At 35.0% G+C, this 23,195-nt stretch overlaps 1 pseudogene; it reads left to right on the top strand.

Moving 5' to 3' along the window:
- The first annotated feature begins 8,932 nt into the window (after positions 1-8,932).
- On the top strand, positions 8,933-10,368 carry LOC105545468 (annotated as a pseudogene).
- The last annotated feature ends 12,827 nt before the right edge of the window (positions 10,369-23,195 follow it).

Below are 23,195 nucleotides of genomic sequence, written 5' to 3'. Positions count from 1 at the left end.
ATATTCACAATATTGTACATCATATTTAAAGCTGTGCATGAAAACCTGACTCAAGTGTGCCAGAAAGCTGTTGACACTCTTATCTTCCTGCTTTGGTTTAGTTTTTGCTAGACTGTTGATACCCTTATACAAGTAACTCCATAAATCAATGCAGATGACAAATTCAAGCAGCATTGCTACTTTGTGTTCTTTCTACTCTGTGTATTTTCTTATATTAGACTCATGCTTACTATAATATTGGGAGCTGTTTTGATATAAAGTCTTATTTCTTCCAAAGTCTGTGATTTTAATATTAGGAATACAAAGAACTAAAGTGAATTTATAACATCTACAAAACCGTTGGGCAGTATAGCACATTTTGAAGTCATGTTCAATATAATAAAATAAATTCATCAAATGTTTCATTTAAAAATCATTCAGTAACTGACTTCTTTGGCGTTGCCAGTGAGGTATTTACTTTGATGGTTAGAATATGTTAATATTCTTCTTCTTACAGGAAAATCTTCCTATTGCAACTTGAGAGGCTCAAAAGTAATCCTTTCTGTGTTTCTCATAAAATATTAAAGTTTTAAAATATTTTCTCACCTGGTTTCAATTTGGGAAAAAAGTAAAAATGGAAATCTTATAAGAAATCATTAGAAATATGGAGATTATTGTTATTTGTGCAAATTCAATTGAAATTTATCTGTAAAGGTAAAACTGCAAGACTGTCAATTAAAAAGTAATAAACATATTCGATTGTACATAAGAAATGTGGAGAACCCACTTTAGAGGTTTAGATTAAAAAAGAATGCGGAGAGTGTGGTAGCTCAGAGTACATAAGGGTTTGAGTGAGGTCTTTTTAACCATTCTAGGACTTGTTAGCAATGTGATCCTACTTCTATTTAATCTTTTCTCTGATTAGAGGCCTTTGAAAGAAAAAAATAGGCATTTCTCCAGTCCATCTCTGAGCTCCACTTGTGTTTTACAGTAAAACACATTTTTCATTCCCTTCAAACACTACTGCTAGTGCAACATATCAAAATATAACTTAAGTATTTGGGTAGCACTGTATTGGTTTCTTATTGCTGCTGTGAAAATTGTCACAAATTTAGTAGCTTAACACAAATCATTATCTTACAGTTCTGGAGGTCTGAAGTCCTACAGGCATCTCACAGTGCTAAAATCAAGGTGTGAGCAGGGTCACGTTCCCACTGGAGACTCAATAAAGAATCTGTTTACTTTGTTCAGGGGTGGCACCTTCTATCCCTTGGCTTTATGGCCCTTTTAGGCAGCAACAGCATCACTAAGACCTCTGCTCTGTCTTTGTTATCTCCTTTTCTGATTTCCTATTTCTCTCATAAAGACTTTTGTGATTACATTGGTCCTGTCTAGATAGTTCAGAATGTTCTCTCCATCTCAGGATCTTTATATTAATCACTCCTATAAATTCCCTTCTGCTGGAGATTAGGTATTAAACGTCTTTGCAGAAGTTAACACTATTCTTACTACCACGTGAATTATATGTTTAATTTTATTTACTAAGTCAGTGTAAGATGCCAATGGTTTATACTCAACAGATCACACCTGACCTTGTCTTTTTTTTAAATTTTTTCAGAGACAGGATCTCACTCTCAGGCAGGCTGTGATCATGGCTTACTACAGTCCAGAATTCCTGGGCTCAAGGAATCGTCCCGCCTTAGCCTCCCACAGCCTGCCTTTCTTCCCCCCTACGTTTTTAAAAAAATACGTATTTCATACACTTGGCTTTCTACTAAATTTCTGTTTTTAAGATGAGAGGTTTGACAGAGTTAAGCTATTAACCAATTAAGCTATTCTTCAGGGTTAAAAAGAATGACAGAAAAATTAATGATTACTTATCAAGATTATTTTAACCTCAAAAAACTAGCTGTTTAACCATTAAAGTTATTTCAGAAGGATCCCTTAGCTCTCTTTCTTCTTTCTGGTTCTCTCTCTCTGTCCTCTTAGAAAATTATCTTTTACCAAATTTTGTAGATACAGAAGCAATACATATAATTAGAACCAATGTTATTATATACTTTTATGATCATATCATTCACATAAACTATAAATTATGAATAAAATAATTGCATTGTAAAGTAAAAAAATTAATCTAAATAAAAAATAAAGATTCACAACAATATTATGTTATTATGCCTTCCTAATTGTCAGAAAATGAGAGTTGCTTTTGATCAGGCCCTATCACTTGCATTTTCTTGCCCTTCCGTGTTTGTCTTTCCTCCAACGCCCTCTTCCAGCATCTCAGTAACTAATACACAAAGGACCACGAGCAATCCTGAATCCAACAGAGTACGTCTCTTCATTTCAGCCATGTTGCATTTAAGTAATTGTAATTTCTCCATAGTAATTCCCTAAAACTAAAAGAGCCACCTCAATATTCCACATCTTTTAAAGAGCAGAACACACAGCTTCTAAACTGCATCAGTCTCCTCTTTCTTGGGTCTCCTTCAGAAACACAAGTTATTTTTTTCCTCGTTAAGTACTTTCTCACACTGTATTATTACTGCTATGACTCTTTCTCTAAGCTCTGTGAGGACTGAGCTCTTAAATTGTGCTTTTTAAAATCTGAACTAACATCAGTCAAAAAGTTAGGTATGTAGAAAACCAAAAAATCTCATTATATATGATAAGGAAATAGACCTCATTAATTTATAATTTTACATAGTGCTATTTTCTCTCCAAACATTTTTCTGTGGTATTGAGTAATACACTATCAAAAACAACTTTTCTGGAAGTAATTTAATTGCCTCTAGTTGATTAATTTTTTTTTAATAAACATATTACTCATATTCTGAACACAAAACATTTTAACACAATCGTAATCCTATCGGTATTTTTAAGACAACAATCCTTTCTTTTCTATTAAACATAAAACTGACATATCTTTAGATGAAAGTAATGAAAATATATACCTATTAGCATATAGAAAATGTCAATCACTATTTCTAAAGAAATTTTAAGTAAGCAACTCTTTTATATGTAGGTTTGAGAGACTTTCTTGTAATTTAGGTGAGATCCTCCCACACGTTTCTTTTATTGCTTTCTTTAGATGAACGCTAGAAATGTGCAGATCTAATGCTAATGTATTAAATTATTATTCATTTAAGATATTCCAAGTATTGTAGGTTTTCTTCTTAGCAAAGTCTGTAGTTGATGCATTAACGTTTATTACAGGTAGTCACCTATGTAATGGCACTCAGTTTGAAAAACATCAAGTTAATTCCTGATTGTCAGAGGTTACTTAGTATCTCTAATATATTTTAAAAGATGACATCAATTCAAGAAAAATGTCAACATAATCATTTAAAGAATTTTGCAAAATATCTAAAGATGGTTTAATCAGGCCTGAATTTTCCCAATAATGTAGTCAAAACACTGCTCGAATCTGATAGGAGAAATGGCAGTAACATTTCTTTAATTTTTATTCTGTTAAATAAGTTGCCAAGATAAGACTTCTTCTCTTGTCACTTTTCGTCATATTCTTAAAAGATTGTGGCCAGAGTATGTTCAAGCCTAAATTCAATAAAATATATTAAACATATTATGCTTATATTTTTGTGAATGTTGATCCTTTTTTTGTTATTTGAGATTATTCACATATGTACAAATCAATCAAAGTATTTTAAGGTGAAAAAACTATTTTTGTAATAAAAGACAGTTTGTGTAACAACGTGCTTACATTTTTCAGATTTCAGTTTAATAGTAGTTGATTTCTGATTCCATTCCCAGGAAATCACATTATTTTAAGTCATTCCTTATGCCACTTTTCACTATTTTTGCAGGTACTGCTCTGAAGTCACCATGACCTCTAACCTAGATGGCTGCAATACCTACTACAACTTCTCCCTGCCTTCACATTTGCTCCTCTACATTCTGTTCTCAACAAAGCAACCAGAGTGATTCACTTAAAACATACGAGTCACATCACGTCACTTCATGTTACTCTGAAGCTCTAATAGATTTTCATCTTCTCAGGATGGAAATTAAGAGTTATTAGAATACCATAAAGAGGCTATGTTATGTGTTCCCCAAATACCTCCCCCCTCCTATACTGGCTTCATATCATACTCTCACCCTTTCTCTTTCTGCTCTAAGCTGTTAGTTGTCTTGCTGTGTCTCTACTATAATATATATGTTGCTAACTCATGGCCTTTATGATGGTTCGTTCTGATAATCTTCTTCCTCAGGTAATGTTTCACACTCATTTTATACTTCAGGCATTTCTGCTATATGTCGCCTATCAGTGAAATCTACACCGGCCATGTATAGCATGCCCCACCCCCTAACCTTGCCTTGGCACCATCTCCCCAATTTATTGCTTTAATTTTCCTCATACAGTTCATTGCCACTTGACTTGACACATATTTACTCATTTTCTGTTTATTGACAGTCAATCACCGGTAGAATATTTAATGAATACAGAATAAATATGTATTAAATGAATGAATAAATTAATACATAAAAGACAGGAGTTGAGTTTTTCTTTTATACCAGAAGCAGATAATCTAAAGCCCTCAGACTAAATCTAGCCAGCCATTTGTTTTCTATAAGTACATAAAATTTTGTTGAAAAGAGTCCTCCAAATTTGTTAACATATTGTTTGTGGCAACTTTCGCATAATGGCAGAGTTGAATAGTTGTGAAAGAATGGGAAGTTAGCAAAGACAAACATGTTAAGTGCCTCCTTAAAGAAAAGGTTTGCTCTCCTTTTAACTTTTGTTAAATCTTCATATAAATGACCTTTATTCTCCTACTCTTCTTTTTCAAATGGGCAAGAGTAGCTGTTTTTGTATCATTCAATATTTTCAGCAAGTAATTGAAATAAGATTTTGATAATTTGTGAGAACCAAGATTTACCTTAGATAAGGGAACGTACTTCTAGAATCACAATTTTCACATGAAAATTGGTGACTGCAAAATGAGAAGTTTCATATTTCTGTAACCATTCTCTGGGAAATATTCCATAACTATATCTGATAAAACTGATACAAAAATACCACGGGCTAGCCATTTAGTGAAAGGTGTTAAAGAGATCATTTGAAAAATAAAAGGGAAGCAATTTGGATGTAAGAGATGACATTTTACTCAGATATGTTGCCTTATCTTTCATCTTTCTGAACTTACATGGACAAGGACATGAGATGTTTAGTTCCACTGAGCAATTAAATATTTAATGAGAAAGAGCACTAATTGGTAGATAATGCTCTCATTGATTGTTTCCTAACCAGTTAGTAATTGCATATAAAAGTCATATATTAAGGACTTAATTAACAATACAAATTACTCTGCCAAAAATGGCATATCATTATCACAGAATTTATGTTGAAGCTGTCTTCATTTTCCCCTATGGTTTTGAAACTTAGTAGAAGAAAGGACCCTAAATTTAATTTGACTATTTCCATGGTTTTTTTTTTTCTAAATCCATTTGATTGTTTAATTGCTAAAGCCATGTATTCTTCAAGATCTGTGCTTATATGTAGAATATCTTTAGGGAATATGATTTACTGCCCTAGTTTCTGGAAAATGAACTCATATGATAAATGAAATAGGAAGAAGTTCTTGGATGGAAACAATCAAATTGTCAATAATTTTACATTCAGTCTTAGGAAATCTATGCCATTATTAACAAATCTAACAAAAGAAAGAATACAATAAAAGAACTTTTATCTTAAAATTGACGATTTTGAATTTTGTGATACTCCCTCTGAATTCTCTTTATTTGGCTTAGTGTATTATTATAAATTGCCCTTACTTGTATTCCCTGTATACGTTAAGAAATATAACTTTTCCACCCATTCCAAAAGACTCCCTTTATGGCCCAGACCACTAAACTGCTCTTTCTCTTAATAGTTAACCACTGTCCTGATACAGAATCAAGTCCTGGAATTTGTTTACGTTTTGTCAAGCAAATTTGTATCCTGAGACATCAGAATATAGTTTTCCCCATTTTTGCTGTGTCTAAATCTCCATCCTTTTCTTTTCTTTTTTTTTTTTTCTTTTCTTTTTTTTTTTTTTTTTAAGAAGCTATAAAGTTTGCCTTGGAAAGTTTTCCTGAATCTGGATCAGGCTGATTACAAACTCATGGTACACTTTAGTATATTTCAGAAAAGGATTTGATTAAAGTCTTCAGATGATTTCTTTTAACAGGAGGCTCAGTATATCTGCCTTCTGGCTTTTATTTTTATTTTTCTCCAAGCCATTTATTGCCTGCTAATTGTTCATTTCATCTTCCATTTGGTGTTAAAAAGTGGTTGCAATTTAATTCTATCTTTTTATTTTAATTTTTTCGGGTGGAATAATTTTACAAAGGAATACTACCTTTTATCTACTATTTGATTATCCAATGATTCAGTTCATACAGGAAAGGTGGAAAAATCACCTTGATCCTTTCTGTCATGTAATCAGTTTTCCAAAAGTGATTTGGATCACTGGTTTTTCAGCAGTTGATCAATTACTGGTTTTCACATTTATATGAACTCATGGATTTATGATGAGTTTCAATTCATTATGCCTCTTATTCTTATTGAAGTACAGTTTGTCCCATCTATGATGAGCAAAACATCAGAAGTTTGGCTCCTGAATTCTTCAGGCATGATCCTAGCAGTCATTGATAGCTTCCTTTCTGTCTGTTTTGTCAAGATGGTCTATACTCAATCCTGTACATTTTCTTCCATAGGCATGAACACATCTATTTCTCCACAAAACACGTTCTCTTTTAAATTGGACAGTACTACAACCTGAGTTTATTATATTTTCTAGTTCTTTTCAGGGGATTTAGGATTAAAAGATAAAGACAAAGTTACACAGATAAAACGCTTGTGAGGCCATACTGATATTTTCATCTTCATTTCCAATTCAAAATTATAAGACTTTTGCATGACTTCTTCTATATTACCTCTTTGTTGCAATTCACATAATTCTGGCTCTCAAAATACAAGAGATGATAGAATGAGAATAGCCTGTAATTATTCATTTGCTTGATTTCTCATTGTACCTACAACTATCTCAGAATAACAATACTAATACTACCATCTCCAATTATGATTACTAACAAGAGTTTTGTTATTTTGTTTTGCATTTCTCTATTCTCCAATTTACATTATTTCTAGATTGATGATTTGTATCTTCTTTCCTTGTTGCTGATCAGTCTGACTAGAAGATTATAAATTGTATTAATCTTCTCAAAGTATACATTTTGGGTAAATTGATGTTATTTATCTGTTGTTTTGTAGGGTCGAGCATTCTAAGTGTGACAGGTAGATCAGTGTGGCTTTCTCTCATGCTTTCCTGTCAACCTTGCTGACTTTATTTTATTTTCATTTTCTAGGCTTTCAGTTATTCATCCATTAAAGGTCAAACAAAAATTGCTCCTCAATGTCTTCCCATCTATTTTTAAGGTTGTTTTAAAATAAAATATATTCCTTATTTTAAAAGATTTTACTCACTTAAGACTACAAGTTAATTGCCTAGTGAAATAAAATATGGCTTGAATGTTTCTCAACAGATAGCTTTAAATAGATAAGTTTACCAATGGTTCATTAAAAAAGATTTAGTTATATTCTTGAAATGTAACAATATAATTAATGCTTTAGAACAGTGCCTAGTATGTGGTAGGAGCTCAAGAAATGTTAGTCAATATGATTTTCATCTTTTTTAAACTAAAAATGCCCATGTATGCGATGCTGTTTGTGAAATACTTGTCATGTGTATTGTTGTAAATTTTTTTTTTTTTTTTTGGAAATAAATAGCTCAGATGAAGTAATTGTAAAGTTTTCATTAATGTGACTTCCAAGCCAGTTTCATACTACAGTCGCTGAAAATAATAGGTATGTGATAGATTTTGCTTAGAAAACATTTCCAAATTAATAGAATAAAATAGAGAACCATTTGAAATTATTGTTAAAAGAAATCTGTGAGATTGGGCTTTATGCTAATGTGTTCCCCCATTGTAACCCCAAGGGATCCACGTAGAAGCTGAGAATTAGCTATATTAGAAAGAAATAATTTCATAATGATTATTTTTTAAAATAATAATTTCATGTTTCATGAAACTATGCAGGAATTTTGAAAGTGTTTTCCAAGTTAGATCTCGGAATATTTTTCTTTTAAAAGTGAAATTAAAAAGTTTGATATAATAAAAAATCAAATAAGTCCAATGTTTGACCTTTTAAAATTGAGACAATGATAAGAAAGAAAAGGTTATCAAAAAATACAGAGACAGAGTTGAAGGAAAGGATCATTTATGAAAAAAGAAAACTCTGATACAAAAATAGGTATTAAGAAACTACAATGTACCATACAGTGTAATGTTTGGAAATAAAGTTAATAATAAATTAAATTTCCAAAGTATGGAAGTTTATATATTTTCATTGTATTTGTGAAAGAGAAACACCTATTCATTTTCATCTTTTTACTACATTTAAACAGTATTTTATATCATGTGTCCGCTGCTACTGACACTCATAAATTAATTAGTTTAAGATGACATTTTGAAACTTAATACCCACATTTTGCCACCATTATGTAAAGGTTAAAATGATATGTCAGAGGCTTCTTGGAGCAATTGAAAGGCTAGCAACAAGTAATAGTTCAAGCTTCATGACAGTTGATACAGATTTCCTTGTGATCCCCTTCAAAACCACCAGAAAGTTTTATTATTTCCAACTACAGTTTTATTTTTCATACACATTTCATGACTTCAACATTTTGTCTTAATCATAATCTTTTATAGCTAGACCTATTTAACTTTACATTAGTTTTACTTTGATCATTTTTATGTGCAAATTCTAAAGGAGATGTTTAACTATAAGTATTACTGAGCACATTACTTTCCTTAACTCTTAGCTTGTTGGGATGGGTCATCAGACCCGTTATCTGCTCCTGTCGCCTTAGCCTCCTAACTCTTAGCCACTATGTGTGAGTGCATCTCCATCCACATTGGCCAGCCTGGTGTCCAGACTGGCAAAGCCAGCTTGTACCTCTATTGCCTGGAACATGGCATCCAACTCCATGGCCAGATGCCAAGTGACAAGACAATTCGAGGGAGGGATGACCACTGAAAAGCATGTGCCCAGGGCCGTGTTTGTAGACCTGGAACCCACAGTTATTAACAGTTTACTCTGACACCTACGAGCCACCTCTTCCACCCTGAGAAGCTCATCCCAGACAAGGCAGATGCTGCCAATGGCTATGCATGAGGCCACTACATCATTGACAAGGAGATCATTGACCTCATCTTGGACTGAGTTCACAAGCTGACTGACCAGGGCACAGGTCTTTAGGGCTTCTTAGTTTTACACAGTTTTGTTGAACAGACTGGTTCTAGGTTCAACTCCCTGCTGATAATATATCTTACTGTTGCTTATCACAATAAGTCCAAGCTGCAGTTCTCCATTTACCCAGCAACCCCCCATCCTCCAGGTTTCCACAGCAGTAGTTGAGCTCTACGACTCCATCCTCACCACCCACACCACCCTAGAGCACTAAGATTGTACCTTCACAGTAGACAATGAGGCCATCTATGACATCTACCATTTGGTTAGCCAATGATACAGTTCACACAGGAAAGGTGGAAAAATCACTTCGACCCTTTCTGTCATTTAATCAGTTTTCCAAAAGTGACTTGGACCACTTTTGGAAAGCTCAATATTGAATGCCCAAACTACACTAACGTTAACCATCTCATTAGCCAGACTGTGTCCTCTATCACTGCTTCCTTCAGATTTGATGGAGCCCTGAATATTGATCTAACAGAATTCCAGACCAATCTAGTGCCATACGCCCACATCCACTTCCTTCTGGCCACGTATGCCCCTGCCATCTCTGCTGAGAAAGCCTACCGTGAACACTTTTCTGTAGTAGAGATCAAGAATGCTTATTTTGAGCCAGCCAGTCAGATGTTAAGATGTGACCCACACCATGGTAAATACATAACTTGCTGCCTCTTGTACGCTTGTGATATGGTTCCCAAAGCCATCAGTGCTGCCACTGCCACTGCCACCATCAAAATCAAATGCAGCATTCAGTTTGTGGATTGCTGTCCCATTGGCTTCAAGGTTGACATTAGTTACCAGCTTCCCACTGTGGTACCTGGCGGAGACCTGGCCAAAGGACAGAGAGCTGTGTGCACACTGAGCAACATCACAGCCATTGTTGAGGTGTGGGCTCACCTGGACCGCATACCTGATGTATGCCAAGTTTCTTTGTTCACTATTCCGTGGGTGAAGGGATGGAGGAAGGAGAGTTTTGTGAGGCCCACGAGGACATGGCTGCCCTTAAGAAGGATTATGAAGTGGTTAGTGTGGATTCTGTTGAAGGAGAGGGTGAGAAGGAAGGAGAGGAATACTAATTATCCATTCCCTTCAGCCCTGCAGCATGTCATACCCCCAGAATTTCAGCTTCAACATCAGCTGACAGGCATTCAGGCTTTTTGGTTAGATTGTTTTCACTCGGTGGTGATCATGTCTTTCCATGTGCACCTGTAAGATTTTTTCATCATGTCTCAAAATAAAGGCTTTAGAATAAAAAATGAATAAAATAAATAAATATGAATATTATTCAATTACACAGGATACGTTTCAATTTCAGGAAGAGATTAATGTAGCCCCTATAAGTAATGATAATTCACACCACTATTCACTGGATTTGGATATACAGTTATTTTACGTTTTGGCAAATATAAAATATGAGAAAGATCAGAATAGAAGATGAATGTATATTAATAAGGACAGTATTTTATGAGTACACAGGATCTGTTATATATCCCTATCCATTATGTAAGTCAATCTATCATCTATATCCACGGTCTGCAAACAACATCCTGTAGGCCAAAACTGGCTTGCTGCCTGTTTTCAGAAATAAAGCTTTACTGAAACACAGCCATGCTCTTTTGTTTACATATTATCCATGACTGCTTATCTATTACAGAAGCAAAGTTGAGCAGTTATGACAAACCCACGAGCCATTTAAAATACATATAGCTGGCCGAGAGTGGTGACTCATGCCTGTAATCTCACCACTTCAGGAGGCCAAGGCAGGCAGATCACTTGAGGCCAGGAATTTGAGACCAGACTGACCAACATGGCAAAACCCCATCTCTACTAAAACTGTACAAAAATTAGCCAATTGTGTAATTACAGCCAGGCATGCACCTGTAATCCCAGGTACTCAGGAGGCTGAAGCAAGAGAATCACTTGAGCCTGGAAGGTGGAGGCTGCAGTGAGCCAAGAGAACACCACTTCACTCCAGCCTGAGTGACAGACTGAGACTCTGTCTCGCATGAATAAATAAATAAATAATAAAATATAATACATATGGTCCTTTGCAGGAAGAAGTTTTCTTATATCTAATCTGTAACATCAGTATTAATATATATATCGAATCATTTATCTAATCTCTTAATATATGTTCACATACATACACAGATGTGTATGCATACATATATACGTGTGTCTGAATGTATATATACATATGTATATATTTTTCTGCATATATTCATTCTTCCAAAAAGAGTTTCTGATGATACACATATTTGAAACAGAAATAAGATACAACCCTACAAAATAGAAGCAAGACAACAGGAAAAATAACAAAAACCAAAAAGAGCAATATTTTAAATCTAATGAATCATTCAATTTGAGCATTATTTTGGTCTGAGATTTCTGGCAGATATGACAATAGACAAAATATTGAACTACATTGTTCTAATTAGAAAATGTGGTAAATTAAAGCACATTCAAAAGAACACAAGAATAATTTCCTTCTTATTTTCTTCTGTAGATGTATGGATCACAGTCAAGTTGACCATAGAAATATAATCTCTGTTATTTTGAAGATTTGAGTTTTAATACAGAATGCCTTATAAAGCATATTTCCTGAGGGCTTTATCAATCAACAAATTTACAATAAACTGAAATTCACTTTATGTGAAAGGAAAAAATCTATGACAATATAAAGAGACATATAATTTAATTGTGAAAATTAACATTTTTACATTTTCAGTAATAATGGAAAATATTACTGATGGATAAGTAAATATATATTTTGAGTGTCTTTTTTACTTTCTATATTTTTATGCCTGAATGCTAAAGTTAACATGTATTTTCACACACAAAAATGTCTAATATGAAGGGTTTATATAAATGAGTTTAGTAATATTTTGACTCCATTTAGCTCAGAAAAATGTTGAGTCTTAGATAAATTGTAAGGGTGAAAATAATACAAAAAGTAAGAACTGTTGATTGATAGTGTCCTAATCTTTCCCTTGTAAGTAGGAAAATCAATGCACTTATAACTTCTTATTTAGTTGCAATATTCTACAATAATATATTAACATAATTTTGATCATCATGTTGACAACTCATGGATTACAGTTGACTTTATGTGATGTGACTGTTATAAACATTCGATTTCTATTTTCTCCATATTGCAATGAATAATCTTACGTATTAAGTAGAATAACTAGGATAAAAATGTGTTTTTCATTATTTCATATAGAGAAGTTGGTAAGCTTTATACACTTGTTATTTGTTGTTAAAATATAAAGAGACAGCTAAAGTGAAGAGAATAGAATCTTTTTTCTTCAAGAAACCATGGCTATTATTATTAAATAATTATCTGGCTAAGTATCGTAATGCAACAAAATGATTTTGTAATGTACTCCTAATACTTAAGCGGAATAATAAAAAAAATGTATTGCCTCACTTCTTAAAAACGTAAGCAGATATTTTACTACTGTTGTTAAAACTCTCTTTGGAGCCAGGCACAGTGGCTCACACCTGTAATTACTGCACTTTGGGAGGCTCTGGCAGGTGAATCATTTGGCCAGGAGTTTGAGACCAGCCTGCCCAACATGGTGAAACCCCCCATCTCTACTAAAAATACGGGAAAATTAGCCAGGTATGGTGGCATGCGCCTGTAATCCCAGCTACTTGGGAGGCTGAGACATGAGAATTGCTTGAACTCCAGAGGCACAAGTTACGGAAGCTGAGACGGCACACTGCACTTCAGTGACAGAGCAAGAATCTGTCAAAAGGAAAAAAAAAACTCTTTGGCCAATTTGGCGGTACAACTGCGTCTACCACTGTGACATACCTGTCTCTTATACACATCTAGATGTGTATAAGAGACAGGATCATGTCTTTCCATGTGCACCTGTAAGATTTTTTCATCATGTCTCAAAATAAAGGCTTTAGAATAAAAAATGAATAAAATAAATAAATATGAATATTATTCAATTACACAGGATACGTTTCAATTTCAGGAAGAGATTAATGTAGCCCCTATAAGTAATGATAATTCACACCACTATTCACTGGATTTGGATATACAGTTATTTTACGTTTTGGCAAATATAAAATATGAGAAAGATCAGAATAGAAGATGAATGTATATTAATAAGGACAGTATTTTATGAGTACACAGGATCTGTTATATATCCCTATCCATTATGTAAGTCAATCTATCATCTATATCCACGGTCTGCAAACAACATCCTGTAGGCCAAAACTGGCTTGCTGCCTGTTTTCAGAAATAAAGCTTTACTGAAACACAGCCATGCTCTTTTGTTTACATATTATCCATGACTGCTTATCTATTACAGAAGCAAAGTTGAGCAGTTATGACAAACCCACGAGCCATTTAAAATACATATAGCTGGCCGAGAGTGGTGACTCATGCCTGTAATCTCACCACTTCAGGAGGCCAAGGCAGGCAGATCACTTGAGGCCAGGAATTTGAGACCAGACTGACCAACATGGCAAAACCCCATCTCTACTAAAACTGTACAAAAATTAGCCAATTGTGTAATTACAGCCAGGCATGCACCTGTAATCCCAGGTACTCAGGAGGCTGAAGCAAGAGAATCACTTGAGCCTGGAAGGTGGAGGCTGCAGTGAGCCAAGAGAACACCACTTCACTCCAGCCTGAGTGACAGACTGAGACTCTGTCTCGCATGAATAAATAAATAAATAATAAAATATAATACATATGGTCCTTTGCAGGAAGAAGTTTTCTTATATCTAATCTGTAACATCAGTATTAATATATATATCGAATCATTTATCTAATCTCTTAATATATGTTCACATACATACACAGATGTGTATGCATACATATATACGTGTGTCTGAATGTATATATACATATGTATATATTTTTCTGCATATATTCATTCTTCCAAAAAGAGTTTCTGATGATACACATATTTGAAACAGAAATAAGATACAACCCTACAAAATAGAAGCAAGACAACAGGAAAAATAACAAAAACCAAAAAGAGCAATATTTTAAATCTAATGAATCATTCAATTTGAGCATTATTTTGGTCTGAGATTTCTGGCAGATATGACAATAGACAAAATATTGAACTACATTGTTCTAATTAGAAAATGTGGTAAATTAAAGCACATTCAAAAGAACACAAGAATAATTTCCTTCTTATTTTCTTCTGTAGATGTATGGATCACAGTCAAGTTGACCATAGAAATATAATCTCTGTTATTTTGAAGATTTGAGTTTTAATACAGAATGCCTTATAAAGCATATTTCCTGAGGGCTTTATCAATCAACAAATTTACAATAAACTGAAATTCACTTTATGTGAAAGGAAAAAATCTATGACAATATAAAGAGACATATAATTTAATTGTGAAAATTAACATTTTTACATTTTCAGTAATAATGGAAAATATTACTGATGGATAAGTAAATATATATTTTGAGTGTCTTTTTTACTTTCTATATTTTTATGCCTGAATGCTAAAGTTAACATGTATTTTCACACACAAAAATGTCTAATATGAAGGGTTTATATAAATGAGTTTAGTAATATTTTGACTCCATTTAGCTCAGAAAAATGTTGAGTCTTAGATAAATTGTAAGGGTGAAAATAATACAAAAAGTAAGAACTGTTGATTGATAGTGTCCTAATCTTTCCCTTGTAAGTAGGAAAATCAATGCACTTATAACTTCTTATTTAGTTGCAATATTCTACAATAATATATTAACATAATTTTGATCATCATGTTGACAACTCATGGATTACAGTTGACTTTATGTGATGTGACTGTTATAAACATTCGATTTCTATTTTCTCCATATTGCAATGAATAATCTTACGTATTAAGTAGAATAACTAGGATAAAAATGTGTTTTTCATTATTTCATATAGAGAAGTTGGTAAGCTTTATACACTTGTTATTTGTTGTTAAAATATAAAGAGACAGCTAAAGTGAAGAGAATAGAATCTTTTTTCTTCAAGAAACCATGGCTATTATTATTAAATAATTATCTGGCTAAGTATCGTAATGCAACAAAAAGATTTTGTAATGTACTCCTAATACTTAAGCGGAATAATAAAAAAAAATGTATTGCCTCACTTCTTAAAAATGTAAGCAGATATTTTACTACTGTTGTTAAAACTCTCTTTGGAGCCAGGCACAGTGGCTCACACCTGTAATTACTGCACTTTGGGAGGCTCTGGCAGGTGAATCATTTGGCCAGGAGTTTGAGACCAGCCTGCCCAACATGGTGAAACCCCCCATCTCTACTAAAAATACGGGAAAATTAGCCAGGTATGGTGGCATGCGCCTGTAATCCCAGCTACTTGGGAGGCTGAGACATGAGAATTGCTTGAACTCCAGAGGCACAAGTTACGGAAGCTGAGACGGCACACTGCACTTCAGTGACAGAGCAAGAATCTGTCAAAAGGAAAAAAAAAACTCTTTGGCCAATTTGGCGGTACAACTGCGTCTACCACTGTGACATACTGTGTGAAAAGTTCACAGAGACCTGAATGTCAGTTTTCACAAGTGAGAAAGGAGACTCGGGGTGATATGTTTATAAACTGAATGGAGAAATGGCTTTTTTTTTTTTTTGAGACAGAGTCTCGCTCTGTCACCCAGGCTGGAGTGCGGTGACGTGATCTCAGCTCACTGCAACCTCTGCCTCCTGGGTTCAAGTGATTGTCCTGCCTCAGCCTCTCAAGTAACTGGGACTATAGGCATGTGCCACTACGCCCGGCTAATTTATTGTATTTGGTAGAGATGGGGTTTCACCATGTTGCCCAGACTGGTCTTGAACTCCTGAGCTCAGGCAATCTGCCCACCTCGGCCTCCCAAAGTGCTAGCATTGCAGGTGTGAGGCACTATGGCCGGCCAAGAAATAGTTTTTCTTATAATCTCCATTGGCCTGTCGTGATACCAATAGCCCTTTTTCTTTTTGTAGGGAATGTTGTTATTTTATGATTACTCCTCTTTTTAGGAAATGATACATGATCTACTTTCCCATGCTTGCTCCCTCTGTCACATTTATATGCTCAATACAAAAAAAAAGGAAACAGAAAAGGAAAGAAAATAGTTTTGACACGTTAGGCAACTGTCACATCAAGTTTACCAAGACTTTGATTTTAAACAGATAGCCTTTGACTAGTAAGAACTGCATTTAGGGACAATATTTTATTTTCTTGGAATTAAAAATAAATTACATAAGCTGTTACTAGACTTAAAGAGGCATGTTTTCATGTTTTCCTTTTCTTTATTGTTTTGATAAATCTTTAAGGAAATAATAGTAACAGAAACAACAATAAGTAACAGTAATAGTTGGCATCACTTAATTGAACTCTTATTCTGTGCAAAAATCTCTTCTAAATACATGATATGCCCTATCACAGGGAGGTATTTACTAATTATATTCCCATTTTCCCAACAAGGAAACCAAGTCACAGAAAGGCATATTAACGTGACCAAGGTCACACCATTAGTGAGAGGATGAGCCAGAATTCCAACTGAGGTAGTCAGGTTCCAGAGAAGCTGTATTACTTCTCACTATAGGAAATGTCTTTTTTGAAAATTCTAAATTCACTATTGTGGGTCAATGACTATGTTAATTACACTGAAAGCTACGTAGCAGAAGGTAAGCTTTCTTTGCTTAATTTGCTTAAATAAATGATACTTTTAGAACTGTGGCAAGATAGACGTTAAAATTATTTTGTAAGTAATTCATGTCAAGTAGAAAGTAGGAGCTAATTCTATCCTTTTAGAAAATAACCTGATTCTGTTTAACAGATATTGTAAGATACAATAGCTAATGCTTATAAAATGTTTACCCTGTGTCAAGCACTTGTTTCAGTAAGACAAAAGTGAAACAATTTCTATTGTGTTACTGTTGTATCAAGCAAATGTAATCTTTCAGAGTCCATTATAAACAGCACATTCTGATCCACATTTAAACTATGAAAAAAATCTTTTTGAAACATTCGAAAGGGAAAGGTTTTTTGGGTTATGGATGTTTGCAAGTCAAAATTGCATTCAATGCTAGCAAAAGATAATTTATAGCTGGTGTTTCACTTATAATATTGTCTATCCTTTTTCCTGCCAAAATTCAGGTCATTCATAATAGCAAGTTATGCATTTTATGGGACATTAATCAGGCAATCAGCTGTTGCAGGATATTAAAAAAGGCCTTCCTAAAGAAGAAGAGTGAGTGGAAGATTTCTTAGGCAAACTGAATTATAGATACAGCAGTTCATTTGTTTCAGTTCAGATTTTTATCATACTCTTTTGTTGTGCACCATACTTTATGTTTGTGCACATATATAGTTAAATGCCAAATCTGATTTCCTAAAATACAAGTCAATTATATATTTAAGTAACCATTTTCCTCTGAATTTAATTTGCAAATGGTTTTCAATAAAGTTAAAGGGATCTGTAGTTTCTTAGTGGTGTCCTTGTTCCTATGGTGAAGACTAACAATATAGCCTATTGGATTTAAAATTCATTTTGATTCTTCAAGTTAGTCTCTTATTTAACTTTTGACTTATTAAAACTCTGTACATTCCTTAGCTTTTTGTTGTAACTTTAATACCTATACTCCCTTAAATCATAACAATATGATTTTTCTCATGTTTCATAGCTGTTCACAGCTGTCCAATGTTTATTACAGTTAGGGTGGATATACTGCTAGCATCTAGGCAATGATTGAGGAGAGGAGATGTATGTCACTGTAGGCTGACCCTTAGTAAGAAAGATGTGTCATCTTCTCTTTTTCTCCTTTATTAAAAGCTGGAATATTGGCTTAGTGGCTAGGTATCTTCGTCTAAACAGGTAATCCATACGAGGGATAGTACAGCACGACATAGGGGAAACCTGGGTCTTCAACACCATAAAATGTTGATGTTTCCCTTAAAAAAACTATTTAGATTATTACAGAAGGAAAAACATGAACTCTAATTTTGGAGTTCCTTGCTAAAGTCACCTATTATTTATTATATCCAAGAGAAATATTGGTATAAACATGTATTAACATACTACAAAAACAAAACCAAAAAACAATCAACAATCCAAAATCTAAATGACATCCCCACTAGTAGATTAAAGATTAGGTAGGAAAAAGGACCTAGATATTACTCAGACCCTTGTTAAATTATGATAAGAATGTTCCCTGGGATATTTTGAGAGACAAATCATGTGCAAATTGAGCTTGAAATTTTACTAGAACTGGATGGAAAAAGCAACAACACGAGAACAAATATTGTGTGATTGTGTTCATTGCTTCTGTAATCAACGTTCTACCATAGATGCATTCACACTGGTTATAAAAATGACCCTGCTCTATAGACGAATGGGAGCCAAGGTTGGCTCTCTGATCCTTTCCCCAACACCTTGTATTAAGATTTCTGGGTCAGGTGTGGGTGCCAACCAATACTATGTCAGGCAAATTATTTTCTTCTCAGCCTGGTACTTCAGATGACCTCAACGTGGTATGATGTGACTAAGTTTGGGCCAATGAAATATAAGCAGCATATTTGCAGAATAATTTACTTCAAAGAATATGAGGAGCTTTCCCTCTCTTTCCTTTCCTTTTTTTTTTTTTAACCTGCTGGCTGGATATCACCAAGCAACAGCATGTGGGAATGGCAAAACTCAAAAACGGATGGAAACTTGGTTTCAAAAATGGATGGAGACTTGGTTTCTGACACCATCCAGCCCACCAGATCAGCCATATTGTTATGTGAGAGATAAAACTAGTTTAAAATACTGTATTTGGGGAGTCTCTTTTATAGCTTCTTCATCCATACCCAATTATTTATTTTACCAGATTAACAAATACTAAACTATCAGGCAATGAATTCTAAAACCTTGTAAATAAAAAGTACATTTTATTAATTATAATTTTCCTATATTTGTCTAATAAGTTATCTTTTCTTTTCCTTTCTTTATTTTATTTTATTTTATTTTTTGAGATAGAGTTATGATCTGTCACCCAGGCTGGAGTGCAGTGGCGTGATCTTGGCTCACTGCAACCTCCACGTCTCAGGTTCAAGTGATTCTCCTGCCTCAGCCTCCCAAGTAGCTGGGACTACAGGCACGTGCCACCACATCCGGCTAATTTTTTATATTTTTAGTAGAGACTGGGTTTTACCATGTTAGCCAGGATGGTCGTGGTCTCCTGACCTCATCATGATCTGCCCGCCTCAGCCTCCCAAAATGCTGGGATTACAAGCATGAGCCACCAAGCCTGGCCTCTGTTAATGATTTCTATACTCCAATTTACCTTTTATTATTCTGTCTACATATCTATCATAACCATGCTTACATAAATATATTTCTAGTGGTCACTGAATCACCATATTTGTGTCTTTTGTATGTGGGTTAAAATTTTTGCATGCCTTATGAGTCTATAAATAATTTTATATAGATCATGTTTTATGATCTAGACATATATATATATATATATATATATATATATAGTTTTTATTACTACTCCAAACCCAACCATATGAGAAAAATAGAATACATGGAAAAAAATAGAAATTGGATTTCTGCAGTGATATGGTTTGGCTGTGTCCCCAATCCAAATCTCATCTTGAATTGTAGCTCCTGTAATTCCCAGGTGTCATGGAGGGACGCTGTGGGTGGTAATTGAATCATGAGGTTGGGTCTTTCCTGTGCTGTTCTCGTGATAGTGAATAAGTCTTATGAAATCTGATGGTTTCATAAAGGAGTGTTCTCCTGCACAAGCTCTCTTGCCTGCCACCATATAAGATGTGACTTTGCTCCTCAATTATCTTCTGTCATCATTGTAAGGCCTCCCTAGCTTGGTGGAACTTAGTCAATTAAACCTTTTTCCTCTGTAAATTACTCAGTCTCAGGATATGTCTTTATTAACAGCATGATAACAACCTAATATATGCAGAAACAAATTACGCAAAAGAAGACAATTTCTCTCCTCTTGAAATTCAAAGTTCTGATGTAGTCCTAATAGGTCTCTGTGTATTCAATAATAAAATCCATGTTTTCTGCTTTTCCAGTACTTGTGTCTCCCACTAAGTTTGGGGTTTGATTGTGGTTTTATGCTCCTTTTAACAGCTTTTGCAAAGGTGTACTTATTATTAGCACTTAACTCTCTCAGTTTAGGGAACGAGATGCTTAGCAGAGATAAACAGGGTATGTGGGGCGAATGGTCTAAATATCCAGGTAGATAGTGTTATACATAATGGTCATTGAATGAATATTTTGCATGATTGTAAAACATTAAGTACTTGTCTCTTATCATCTAGCTCCCCCCTATAATATATCAGATGGTTTTATAGAAATCATGTGTTTCATTTAATACAATGCAAATGTATTAGGGAGTTGAAAGAAAACAAATAGTAAATATATGCTAGGCTTGTTTTGTTTTGTCTTTTTTTTTTTTTTTTTACTTTTCTCTTAAATAGTAAAACAAAATATGTGTTTAAAAATATATTATAAAAATCCTACTTAAAATTATGTATTAATATATTGTAGGCAAAAAAGACACTGAAACAGTACTGCAACTAAAAGTATAAAATATTAAATGTAATAAGTAAATTAATTCTCATGTTTATGCAATTAATATGTTCTGAATAGTCTTGCAAAATTTTAATGTTGGATTGTCAAAATAGTATTTTGCTATCACTATAGATTTTAGAAGTGCATAGTAAAACATTACATATTACCACTGAAACTATTTTACAGCTGAATTAGTCTAACCGAATGCTTAAGTCTTTACCTGGACCACAAATGTACAAGACATTGGTGTTGGAGGTAAATTGGTGAACAAAACAAAATTATTTCTTCATGGGACTTGTAGTCTAGAAGTAGGTTGCAGTTGTTAAATATCTATGTCATCTTGGATGGGTGATTTAAAGCAGGAAAGAGAGCCACTGGGGTGAGAATGTGCTTCAAGTGGAGTAATCAAGGAAAGATTATCTGATGCGGTGACATTTGAATAGTGGCCATGAGGAAATAAGACAGCATATGGTACAGGATCTAAGGGGAGAATGTTGGAGCCAGACAGATGAGGAGGTGGAAGTACCTAAAACTAATTACCCTTATTGTGGAAAAGCCAAAAGGATGAGGCCAGCATGGGAGGTGTGGAGAGAGCAGGGGGTGGCAGTGATGGGAAATGAAATCAGAAAGGGAATCAGGGGGATAATTTTGCTCTGAATTAGGTATAACATTTTTGGAAGGTTTTTAACGAAGTAATTTATAACCTGCTGATAGGGATAGAGGGCAGAGAAGTTCTAGGCAAACAGGGACAGTTCCCTGACAAAGCCCCACACTCAAGCTAAAAAGTCTGAGACCACAGCCCAAAGTGAGAACTTCTATCCCTGTTTTCCTGCTCAAATGTTGCCTTTTCCTAACCCACCTATGGCCCCACCCCACCCCTATGTTGTGCCTATAAAGACCACAGACTCAGCTGGCATAGGGGAGAAGCAATTGGACACTGGGGAATATGGCCGGATTATGGAGAGAAAAGGCTTGACCTCAGAGGGACAGCTTGATGATGTAACTTCGGAGAAAAGTATGACCAGAGACGCTGGACTTTGGGGGAAGATTACCTACACCCCCTCCTCCTCCCCTTTTCAGCTCCCCTTCCTGCTGATATCCACTTTCCTTGGCAATAACACCCCCACATTCGCCATCCTTCAATTCGTTTTGTGCGACCTCGTTTTTCCTGGATGCCAGACAAGAGCTGAAGGGTCATGGGTGTGGATGCAAAAGGCTGTCACACCGGCCCTTTTTCCTTGCTGGAAGAAGGCAGCCACTGAACGCGAAAAGGCAGAGGCCCACTGAACACTTAAGCCATCTGCGGACGACAGAGCTAAAACAGCACTGTTACTCCCAGACCAAGCTAAAACAGCACTGTAACAGGCCTCCGGCGCTTTGGGAGTAACAGGCACCCCGCCCGATGCTGCTGCTTGGCAGAGTTTGCTCCTGCCTGCACCCACAAGCACTCACTCCGGCTCCTGCACCCACTCACCTGCACACTCCCTCCCACAATGGGTGGAACATAGCGGGTCCGAGTGAGTCGAGTTTGATCCCACTGGTGCAGAGGCAGCCAGCCTGTTCCAGCGCTCCTGCACACCAGTTCCCACCTCTTTGCTCACACACTCCCTCCTGCTGGGAGTTGAGAGCAGCAGGTCCAGTAAGCAAGGCATCCCTGTTGTGAGTCCTGAGAAGGGATCAGGGAAACACTCTGTTTCACTACCTTATGTTTCAGAAGACCCACCCCTGCCTACGGTTCAAGTAGACTGTCAGATCCAGGAGCAAACAATGAGAGCATGTAGGGAGGTCCTGCAATAAACAAGATTGAGTGGAGTAAATCTGACTTCAGGGTTATAGCTATTGAGCTGACGAGACATAGTCGCATTCTGCATGTAATAAAATACATCGCCCAAGGAACCTGTTGAGATGCACTCATTTCTAGACTTGTAGGACTCCAGGACGTTTCCTCAACCTTCCTTTATGGCATAATCTATTATGAAGTTTCCAAGTCCGTGCATTCAAAGAAAGGAATAAAGAAATTTTCTTCCGATGCATTCTTCTTTGCATCTTGCAACCTAAACCTTTTCTAACACAAGGGAATATAAATATGTTTTGCGTACTGGCTCTTAAGCAGACGGAGTAGTCCACCATAGAAAGACCAAAACTCAAATGAAGATCTCAAGGATTTTTCCTGTCACATTCTTTCCCTAATGAATAAATATATATATATGTGGAGATAGAAATAAATATGGCATAAATAAAAATATGCCCAGCCTATATTCATTCTCATCTTGCCCCAGCAAATGTGAAGATAGAAATGTTTCTTCTAGAAATTATATAAATGAAATATACAATAATATAAAATATATACTGTTATATAGTATAT

Source organism: Mandrillus leucophaeus, unplaced genomic scaffold, assembly GCF_000951045.1.
Source record: "Mandrillus leucophaeus isolate KB7577 unplaced genomic scaffold, Mleu.le_1.0 Scaffold33, whole genome shotgun sequence".
NCBI classification, from domain to species: domain Eukaryota; kingdom Metazoa; phylum Chordata; class Mammalia; order Primates; family Cercopithecidae; genus Mandrillus; species Mandrillus leucophaeus.
This window is presented reverse-complemented; position numbering and strand designations above follow the sequence as displayed.